A 12,100-nucleotide genomic window follows, 5' to 3' on the forward strand; every position below is an offset into this window, starting at 1 on the left:
ACTCTTCCCTCACTATACATCCTTGAAACCCTTTCATTTGTAGAAAAACATCAGTCATTATTTACCACCAACATTAGCTCCAGTACATATAACTTACGCACATCATACAACTTAAACATTCCCGTCCATTCAACTTCATTTTTCAAACATCATCTCCTTTACAATGGAATTAAACTTTTTAACCAACTTCCTCAACATCTAAAGCTGGAGACTGATTTGCTCAGGTTTAGGAGAAAACTTAAACAAATTTTGGTTGAAAATGCTTGCTACAGAGTCCGCGATTTTTCCACTGTCATGTAGTCAGTGATTTCTGTCTTGTTAGATTACTAGAAGGTCACATTGTTTTAGTTAGTAGAGTTTTTTTTATATTTTATCTTTTGTACATTTCATTATAAACTTGACTATTCCAATGCAATGTAATTTTGTAATTCTGGAATAAAGAACTTATGACTTATGACTTATGACTTATGACTTATGCTCTGCTTGAAATTCCATTTCATGCTTCAGGAAATACCGTACTGTTACTTTGGTACTATTTGGAGGCCACTTGTTTTCTAGAGGGATTTTTTTTACCTTAGGCCAAAAATAACCACATAATTAGAAAGAACATACTTTACTTACTGTCCAAATTTGACATGATTGCAATTGCAATTAGCGGTTTTTGAGTTCTGCTTCCCAGAAGGCAAGATTGAGTTGAATGCGTCACCGCCCCTTGCTGCCACATGAACTCCGCCGAGTATGTATACTGCGCGCTGTGGCGGTTATGTTAGGTTGGTTTTCCTCGTTTCGTTGAGTCGAACGATACCCCATGAGTGACGATACCACAACCTTCAAACTGAAACTTAAAACTAAACAACTATAATATTTTCATAATGTTATAGTAAAATGATGATGACATAGTCAAATAAGAACTATAGCATTTATGATCACTAAACAAATTAGTTAACTATTGATTAACATTAATTTAATAGACTAAACACTAACTATAGTTAGTGTGTTTAGTGTTTAGTGTGTTTAGTGTGTGTGTTAGTGTTTAAGTGTGAGCTTGTATGTTTTATTTATAAATAACCCTGCCGATCTAGCGAATTTCTATTTGTCTGAATTGATTTTCAATTAGCCTAAATCTATTTAAATAACAGGTTTAACGAGTACGTAGGTTTGCTGCTTCAAGGCAACTAATAGTGTATTTTTCAGTAAACTATTAATAGCTTAGTATAAAACAAATACATTTTCCAAGTTTGATCAAAATATATCAATAAACAAGCAAACTACAACAACTTACATCATTCTCCTTAAGAATAACATGTGAATTAAAAAATTACAGTTTTTTAAATTTTCTCCGTTACCAATAACCGTACAAAAATACTTTGATTGACTAAACTATTTTTTTTAGCTCTTTAAAAATGTAGTGCCTGGGGACCGAGCTTTGCTCTGGAAACTTTATCACTATACTCTGAAATTGTTCTTTGATCAATGCAAATCCATCCCAAAAACATTATTTTGCGGCCTATCTTTTCTTGACATCTATTTAACGTCTAATAAAATAACAATATCATAGTTTACTGAAATGATGAGCAAGAAGAGTTTTTAACAATTTGTTTGGTTCTTCTAAACGGCCTAAACTATAGAAAATACCTAGTATTTTAAAACGTTTTTATTAGCTCGCTTTCTTGTCCGGTACAAATTTTGCAATCAATTTTATACTAACTTCCCGATGAGCAAGAGACTTGAAACTTAAAACATAGCTCACAAATGGAAGACAATGCAATAATATATCATTTAATTTTCATATTTCCCTTGGGCTACGCCCCATGGGCTTGTTTTTATTAACTCGCTTTCTTGCAAATTTTGATACATCCCGATGAGCTAGAGATAGAGAGAAATTGGGAAATGTTGTGTTTTGAGGGTCAAAAATTAGAAAACAATTTTTTCCCATAAAACCCCGTTCCCATGGTCCGATCATGCTGGTTCGCGAAACCGTACGAATAAACGTAGGTTTACACCTTTGTACAAAATTTCATCAAAATCAAATAATTTTTGCTCGAGTTATAAATAAATAAATAAATAAAAATGCCTTTATTTGCGAGCGTCTTTCAGTACAAGAACTGTTTTACAAAGTAACTCATGTCAATATAACTAACTTAAAAATATACAAAAATTTGATACAAAAACAATGTGTATGACAAAACAAAACAAAACAAAATTATAAGCTATATACAATACTTTACATCTTCTTTACTTTTCTTTTGAAAGCCAGGACCCCCAGCTGTTTTAGGTCCAAGGGGAGATCATTATCTTTGGGCCAAAGTAAGAAAACCCTTTTCTACCCACTTCTAGTCTTACTTTTGGAGTGTGGAGCAAGGCGTTCTGCCGGGTCACACGTTGAGTCACCTCCCCACGTGCCACAAGCCTCTCCACCAAGTACTTAGGCTCTTGCTGAACCAAGACCCGGTGGATGAGGCTACAAGTCTGCGCCCTGCACACGGCACCCATTGACAGCAACCCCGCAGCATCCCGAAAAGGGGATACGCGTTCACGCTTACGGATACCGTAAACGAAACGAATGGCGGAGTTCTGCACTTTTTGCAATCGGGACATCTCTTCCCTTGAGATGCTGTTGCCGTATGCAGGAAAACAGTAATGGAGCACTGACAACACTAGTGACTGTGCCAGCTGCAGCTTGGCTGTCTCTGGCAGGATGTTTTTGTACCGGTACAGACCACGCAGCCTTCCCAAAGCCACCTGGGAAACATAAGTGATGTGGTCCGAGAAAGTGAGGCCACTGTCAAGTACCACACCCAAGGTCTTGACGGTATCCCTCACCATTAGAGGTTTTCCTGCGATTTGAACGTGCATGTCTCCATTTGCAACTCTGTGAAGAGTAGTGGGTGTAGCAATATGAAGAATCATGCATTTTTCAGAGTTCAATTTCAAACCATGTTTGCGTCACCACTCACTTATTCTCACCAGATCAGAGTTCACTCCTGCAAAAGCTTGATCAGCAGCCTGAATCTCATAGGAGAAATGCAATTCGCAGTCATCGGCATATGAATGCACATTGCAGTGACTCACACATCTGGACAGATCTGCAGTGTACAGGGTAAACAAAATGGGCCCCAGACAGCTCCCCTGAGGCACTCCCCTTGATTTCTCTAGAGGAGGTGAGATATCGGTACCCACCTTGGTAACTTGCAGTCTGTTTTCCAGGTAAGATCTAAACCAAGCAACCGCATTGCAATGAAAACCAAAATGTTTCAATTTTGCTAGGAGCAAACCATGGCTTATGGAATCAAAGGCCTGTGAAAAATCAAGCATAACTACAGAGCTACACCTGCCCTCGCTCCTCGCCCCAAACAAGTCTGCAAACATATTCATCAATGCAGTACAGGTGCTATGGTTCTTTCTGAACCCTGATTGCAGTTTGGGAAGCAGATTCTCTGCATCTAAAAATTCTGTTATTTGGCGTATTACTAATTTTTCCAGCACTTTAGACATAGCAGGCAAGACCGATATTGGCCTTAAATCATTAAAGTTTGAAGGAATCTGTTTTTTGGGCAATGGATGTACCATACTTTTCTTCCACGCGTGTGTAAATTCACTGTTTACAAGAGACATATTCTTAAGGTGAGTTATTGCATCAATGGCATAAGGGCTGACGGCTTTTATCATTGCAATACTTATGTCATCAACACCGACAGCTCTAGAGGTAATTTCATTAATAGCTTCCCTCACTTCTGATACTGATATTTTTCTAAACTGGAATTTATTTACATTACGTGTATCTTCATTATACAATCTAATCAAATCTGCATCTGCTTCAAAAAATGATCCCATTTTTACAAAAAATTCATTCATTTCACTGACCCTAAAATCATTTGGTAAATTATTTCTGCCCTTTCCTGCTACTATATCACTCTGTTTAAGGCATTTCCAAAAAGCTCTCGTATCTTTACAATCTGCCAGTTTTTCTGAGAAAACATTTCTTTTTGCTTTCCATACAGCCCCATTCAGTTTGTTTCTAACTTTTTTATAATCTATCCAGTCGACATTCTGTCCCGAGCTTGAAAATTTCCTCCTCAATTTATTTTTCATTTTTGTTAACACAATGATATCATTATTTCTCCAAGGTGCTTTTTTCTTTGTCACTCTCTTTGTTACTAGCGGCGCATGTTTATCATAAATATTTTTTATAGCAGAGCAAATGAAAGAATTTATTTGACTAGCGTTGGTCATGTCCATTACTAATTCCCATTCGATATTCTGTAACATTGAAATTGCGTCTTCTATGTTAAAATTAGAAAAATCTCTGTATGTTACGAACTTAACCATAGATTTATCTTTTTTACTTCTAATTCACAATAAACAAGTTTATGGTCAGTGATTTTCTTATTTCTATAGTCAAGTATAGCTGAAGTATCAATAACGCCACATCTCTTTAACTGCAATGATTTATTTGTAATAACATGATCAATTAAAGTACTTGAGATGTCAGTGACCCTAGTCGGTTCAGTGATGTGCTGTATACTGTTATGGAAGCTTAGGTGACGTCGTAGATATTTAGCTTCAGGGCAGGAGTTAGATAGTAAATCTATATTAAGGTCACCCAAACATACCACATAGTCCACCTGAACTGCTACATCCACAAACAATGCCCGAAGCAAGGAGCCAAGACAGGTGTAGCTCACATGCGGGGGTCTGTACACAAAGGCTACACAGAGCTTGACACCCCTCACCCTGAGGATCAATGAGATAGATTCAATGCCTGGATCAACACTCGCCAAAGGGACCTGGTCAAAGACTATACCACATTTGATATAGGCAGCGACACCACCACCAGTTCCAACCGTGCGATCGGCTCTAAGGAGCGTATAGCCAGGTATCTCATAGTGGTCGGAGGGGGTAGTTGACCAAAGCCAAGTCTCAGTTATGCCAAGTAAATCAAAGTCAAAATCAGTTGTCAGTGCAGACATCTCCTCAAACCCTGCGATGAGCGAGCGCATGTTCAAATGCGCAACGCACAGGCCCCTGCCAGCTCGTTTCCCGAAACCCCAGGGACGGCCGGCCTTGATCTCTCCTCCTGGGAAGGTTGAGAGCTCGGCACCGGGTCCGCCCCGAGAGCCACGGGATCCGCCTGGGGAAAGCATTGTGACGTCCTCCCTATCATACGCAGTGCCCCAGAGATCACCACATCAAACAAGGAAGCAAGACGCAACACACCCCTTCGATTGAGATGCCTTCCATCACGGGCAAGATGGCCACGCGCGACCCAGCAGTTGGCCTCCACATACATGACTCCGAAATTGTTACACATAAGATCAAGTTGTGTGTTAAAATCATGAAGTGCTTTATACCCAAGGTCGGATCGAATTATTATGCTGTTTACATAAACTTTTGAATTTGGAAATTTGGTTCTTACTGTAAACAGCAGGTCAGCCATGTCATGGAGAGCCTCGCGCTTGCCCTGGCCCCCATTGTACCCTGGACCTCCCCTGTAGCCCCTCCTCAGATTGTTCGTGCCAACATGGATATGAATTACATCTAGATCTTTGTGGTTAGCATATTTCAACAGAACTTTTTTTAAACTCTGTATGCGAGCACCTGGACAACATTCTACAATGGTTCCTTTATTTAACAAATCAGGCCCTACGTGACGGATCATAGAATCACCTATAACTAAAACATTACTGAAACTAGACTTTATATTGGATTCTGAACAATCGGATTGTTTATTCATCTGACTCATTTCATCATCCATGCTTTCACGAACCCCCTGAGGGACAGCATGACGGCGTGGCTTTCAAATGTGACACTCTTTTCTTTGCTTTAGGCCTATGCCTACTTAAATTAACACTAGACTCACTCTCAGAGTCACTACTCAAATCAGACTGGATATTATCACGCTAACGGACACACACACACACAAATATATATGAATTTGGTCGGATGGTGTTTTTGGCCTCAAATCGAAAAAGTAAATCGTTCCCGGGTCTAGGTCTTCCCATAAGACCTACGGTAATAGCCTATTCCCTATATGGGAAATTCGAATGACGTATGTGTAATTTTATTGTAAAATTGTAATCAGCTGTTTACAATTTTTGTACTTGTTCTTACAAGTATACAAATTATTCTAGCAACACCTGTAACTGTTAAATTGTAATTACAGGGACCTGTAAACTGTAAATTTGTAAACTTGTACTTGTAGTTTTATGCAATAGGCCCCAGGTGTCCACGTCTACATTTTACAACATGCATATCGTTCACCTTTCCTAGTAATAATTCGTGGTTCGTTCCTGATTTTTTAATAATGAGGCATATTGTGCTATTGTTCTAAATACATACGAGAGATATTCAAAAAGGCAAAAAGAAAGAAAAAAGTTTTGAGGTAATAACAAGCCTATATTTTAATCAGGAAAGTGTTATCATCATGCCAAATTTCAGCCTAATCCCGATGTGCCCAATGAATTGTTATTGAGTGGAACCCCAAACAAACACACAAACATTCATTTGTAATATTATTAAAGTAGCACTGTACTTCAACGTATGAATCAGGCCGTAACTTGAAATAAACGCTTAGGCCAGTTACATTTTTAACATCCAAATGTAATATTATTTCGCCAAACAGCGTTGATCAGTTATTAAACCGAGGCAAATGGTACCAAAAGTCATTATCTTGCGAAAAAAACATTTTTTTTCAAACAAAAATCAGGTTAACAAAAATAAAGGACTTTGGCTTTGACTCTTTTCAGGTTATAATCCAAAGTCAAATTTGTATCTAATCGTATAATGAAACTGCTTGATGCATAATTAAAGTTCAAATGAATCAGTAATATTATTTTAACCTATGTAGATACGATATACTGCACATTGTGAAAATTGTTTACATTTACTTAAACATCATCATTATTTAAATATTTAATTGGCCAACACAAATGTTGTGATTATTGTTTTGAAACTGTTACACATCCGATCACCAAGTTTAAGGTGTCGTTGGAAAGTCGTGACATGTAAATTTGCCATAAAACTAAACACGTTTGAAATTCCGTCAGGGCTCTGCCCCAGTGGCCTTCAGCCAATTGAAAGCGTCAATATACGCGATTCAATTTATTTCATATCACGGACGATTACTTAATATCAAACATTAGAAATGACAAAATAAATGTAAAAATAAACTGTATCAGCATTCTGAAACATACTTTCTCCCATAAGCTTGTTAACATCCTATATCATGGGAAAGCGGTGATAGTATATAGTTCAAAATCACAAAAGCTGAAATAACTTTTGGACCATAATTGTTACAGCAATGGGGTGTTGTACTATTTTTTTTAACCGTCATTTGTTTATGTTTATAATCCATACCGGGTCTCTTCTAGTATTCGTGGTCTAATTACATAATACCGATAATTTCACCCGAATTACCTTTTGAATTCAAGTGAATACAATTTTCTTTGCGTCTTGCTTTCGCAATCACCATTATAAAATGGCACAAGACTATCCCTGACTATCGCCGGTTTAAATGTATAAAATGCATGCTTTTCACACGTATGTTGCGTGTGCACGTGGTGGTAGGTGCGCATAAAACTTATATATATATATATATATACGCCTAATGAAAAAAAAATTGTTTATTCACTGGCAATTAAGTAAAATAACTATTCTATTTTTGTTTTTGGTATACATTTTTATCATCTTATATTAATACGCGAGGACTGTGTTTTGTGAACACTACTCCTCCCTTATTTGTGGACAAATTTCAACGTTTAACTCATTGCAGCATAGTGTTACAGTAAATGTAACACCAAATGTTTGTCCATTGTTTCACAGTGTTACACTTTGTGTAACACCACATGTTTTATTTTTTTCCAACCAGACACACAGCGCTATTATTTCGGAACTGTTCCCCTGTAGTTCAACACAACACCACTAGATAGGGTATGTGGGTATTTGAGGGAAACCTATTTATTTATTGTGTTCAGAGACGTTCACATGTGATCGTGTTGGTGTTTACTGTTATCATTGATACTTTCATGATTATTGAGGTAAGTTTATTACTGATTATACTTATTTTAAATGGAAAATGAACTTATGGTTTCGTTATACAATATAAAGTTGTTTTCCAATAATTTATTTAAGTTATACGTTGCTAGGTGATAGGTCAAAACAATTAAAAACAAGCATTTTAGCGAATTTCCCATATAGGGAATAAGCTATTACCGTAGTACTCATGGTAAGACCTGTGTCCGTTAGCGCGATAACTCGAGCAAAAATGATCCGATTTTGATAAAATTCGGTACAAACGTGTAAACCTACGTTTATTCGAACGAGTTCGCAAACCAGCATGATCGGACCATAGGAACGGGGGTTTATGGGGGCTTTTATGGGGTAAAAATGGGTTTTTACAATTAATTTTTGACCCAAAAAACATAAAATTTTGCAATTTCTTTCCAAACTATTTTGTAGAGCTTAAAAAAACAAATAATTTAGTATATTGAAGCGTTATAATGCGCCTAATGGTTACGGAGAAAATTCCAAAAAATTGTTAATTTAAAATTCCCATGTTATTCTTATGGAGAATAAGTAAACTGTTGTAATTTGCTTGTTTATTAACATATTTTGCCCAAATTTGGAAAATGTTTTTATTTCTTACTAACTATTAACATTTTACATAAAAAAACAGTTTTACCCTCCCTGTTGCAGCAAACCTACGTATGTGTTAAACTGATTCTATTTAAATAGGGAATAAAAGTGATATTTTTAAGGAGACATTTTAGTGTAAACCTAATCAGGCAAATGGAAATTCGCTTAGTCTGCAGGTTTGATGCGGCGGGGGTATTTGCATTTGTCATAGTTCCGTGCAACATGGGGTCACAGAACTAGGGATGGTTCCGTGCAGCAAAGAGTTAAGGTGTTGGTGTTAAAGGATTCGGACTAATTCGTAGTTTTGCATTAAGGCTTTAGAATTTAAAATGCACGTTGTCGTGGTGGCTCATTGACGTGAGTGTGCATGACAACCCACCACCTCAAGACGCAGCACTTCATCTGCAGCCTTTCCAGAGATCAGCCTGGTGTTCAGGATCCAGTAAAATTGCTTGGATTTGTTCTTGATGGGAAGTTTAGCTGGACAAATCACATAGACCAGACAACCAACAGACTCTCACGGATTTGTTTCTTCCTCTTCAAGCTAACATTCTGTGTAACGGAGGCATATTTGGTGATGGAGTACCATGTTCTCTTTCACTGCCATGTCAGCTATGGCCTTCTTCTCTGGGGACACTCTCGCCAAAGGTTGTTGAAGTGTTAAGGCTCCAGAAGCGTGCAGTAAGGATTATTACTGGGAGTGAGTATCGTGCTCATTACAAACCCCTCCTTGCACGACTTGGTGTGCTTACGGTAGTTGGCCACTACATACTTCTCTGTCTGGTGCACGTTGGGGCCAATATTACAACCTTCATCACTCGTGTTGACGTCCACCAGTACAACACCAGGCAGCGCCATCAGCTTGATGTACCCATATCAGGGTGCGATTATCTAGGACCCAGGCTAGTTACAGTGTGTCGGCCATAAGTCTGATCAATAAGCTGCCATGGCATATCCAGTTGTTGGACTTAAAAACATTTGAGCCAGTGTTAACCTCTTTCATCAAGAGCCGGGCCTATTACGATATCTCAGAGTATTTAAGGGATGATTTAAGAAACCTGGACTTCCGGTCAACATGGCGGTCACGCAGCAGCGGTTTACGTGTGGTGTGTGTTCTAATAGTGTATCTGAAGAGGACTTCGCTCTTGAGTGTGAAGGATTTTGCTCTTCGTGGTTCCACCATAAATGTGTCAAGATAAGTAAGAAGGATTACGACCAGATTAGCCGACTCGGGGAGAAAATTCGATGGTTCTGTGGTCCCTGTGATGCCCGTATGCAAACCGTCATTTCAAGTGATTGTGACTTAAAGAATTTATTAGTAACAGGCTTCAATGAACTTAAAGAGGCTGTGAATTCTGTGTGTAAGGTTCAAGAAAACACCAAAAAGAAGCTAAGTAATATCGTTACACATCATGTCAAACTTAGTACAAATATTAACCTTATTGCCAAACAATGTGGTTTAAAAGCGGAAGCAACGTCACGAGCAGACGATGCAGACGACACTTCGCCTTCAAACGTCATGGAGAAGAAAAACGAAAATAATCTCCCACTCCCAGTCAGTGATGACAACTGCACGGCCTCATTTTCTGACAACGACCTCCAGTCGTCTGCTACCATCGCCAACGACGTTAGTATGGCAGTGATGGAACCATATAGCCCTGCCCCATCATCTGATCTGACGATGACGACCAACTTCAGTTTAGCGCATGTTGGCGTTGGCACTCCTGTCTGTTCGAGAGTGGAAGTGGAAGACACTTGTAAAAACAAAAATACTGCAAACTGCGATGTATTTAGCGCTGGTGAGGTTAGGAAACCTGAGATGAATGGTGATTTAACGTATGCGAGTGCACTTAAAAATCCTCAGAAGCCCAAATTGGGTCGTGATATCCCTGGTGTGATTGGTACCAACGTCAAGACAACTCTAAAATCAGTTGGAAAACAGGAGTGGCTATTTATCTCTAGACTCCAACCATCTACAACGACTATGGATGTTTCCAACTTCCTCACAAGTGAAGGTATCCAAAATGTTGAATGTACAGAACTGAAGAGTAAGTACAATTCTTACAAATCCTTTAAAGTAGGTGTGTGTAAAAACGATTTTGACAGGGTTCTAACCTCAGAGTTTTGGCCAACAAACATATTTGTAAGGAAATTTTTACCAGCCAGACCTAGCAGACACCATAGGCCTAGGCCTGCACAAATTGAGTCCCGGATTTTTTTAGGGAAACAGAAGCATCCACTAGCCTCAGTGGGGTAGTCATACCAAATGATCCAAGCTCCCTAATTATTGGTCACTTGAATGTCCAATGTTTGAGAACCAAATTTGACAGTGTTGAAATCTTTGCTGATGACGAAAACTTGGATATTCTCTGTGTGTCTGAGCATTGGCTGGTACATGATGAGGTTATGTACTACCATAGTATTAGTAACATGACAATGGCCACAAGTTTCTGTAGGAGTACTGCAAAAAACGGTGGTGTTGCACTTTATATAAATAAAGAACTGACTTTCACTACGATTAATTTGGAAAATTTCTGTGAAGAAAAAGTCTGTGAAGTAGCTGCCATCCGAGTTGCGGACTTCGACCTTGTGGTCGCATCTGTTTATAGGTCTCCTATCAATGCTCTATTTGATAGCTTTTGCGAGATCTTTGAGAAATGTATTATTTATTTGTCTTCTTTGTCTTGTAATCTTGTTGTGTGTGGTGATTTTAATGTTGACATATTGTCCAGCTCCAGTGAGGAGAAAACTTTCAAGCTTCTGACAAGACAGTGTGGCTTATTTATTACCAACGAAATCCCAACCAGAGGGAACTCATGCCTCGACATCATCCTTACATCGCTTCCGCAGGAGAGGTACAGTTCAAAAGTTCTTGTCCCACACATCTCCGATCATGATGCCGTGGTATTAAATGTCAACACTTCATCGGTGAGTACACCCACTGTTTTCCCCTGGCATGCAAATTATGTTTTCTCGCATAGACGAAATCTCTCAAAACCTGAGGCTCTGCTTAGCTTTAAGGGTCGTCTCAGGGCAGTAAGATGGGATTGCATTTTTGACTTACAAAACCCTGATGCATGGTTCGATGTGTTTTTTGATACCTTACAGGATCTCTTTGACGAATGCTTCCCTGCCTCAAGCAAAAAAGGTAGACCTACAGGTAAACTCAAGGATACAAATTCATCTAAGACAAGACACAAAGTGAGAGACTGGTACTCACCTAACCTAACCGACTTGAAAAACCTGATGATGGCCCTTCGAGACAGAGGGGATGTTCATAATTACCTGGCCCTGAAAAGATTTTATAATAAAAAAGTTGAGGAAGCCAAACGGTTGGCCAATGTCCGTTTCATTGAAAGCTCGCAAAACCGATGCAAAGCAGCCTGGAGTGTGGTAAATAGTGTGAAACCCCAAAAGCCTAAAATGTCCTGCATGGCGAGTCCAGATGATTTCAACACCTTCTTTG

This window comes from Macrosteles quadrilineatus, unplaced genomic scaffold (genome assembly GCF_028750875.1).
Source record: "Macrosteles quadrilineatus isolate MER2022 unplaced genomic scaffold, UCM_ALF_1.0 Scaffold_1__1_contigs__length_201487025, whole genome shotgun sequence".
NCBI classification, from domain to species: Eukaryota; Metazoa; Arthropoda; class Insecta; order Hemiptera; family Cicadellidae; genus Macrosteles; species Macrosteles quadrilineatus.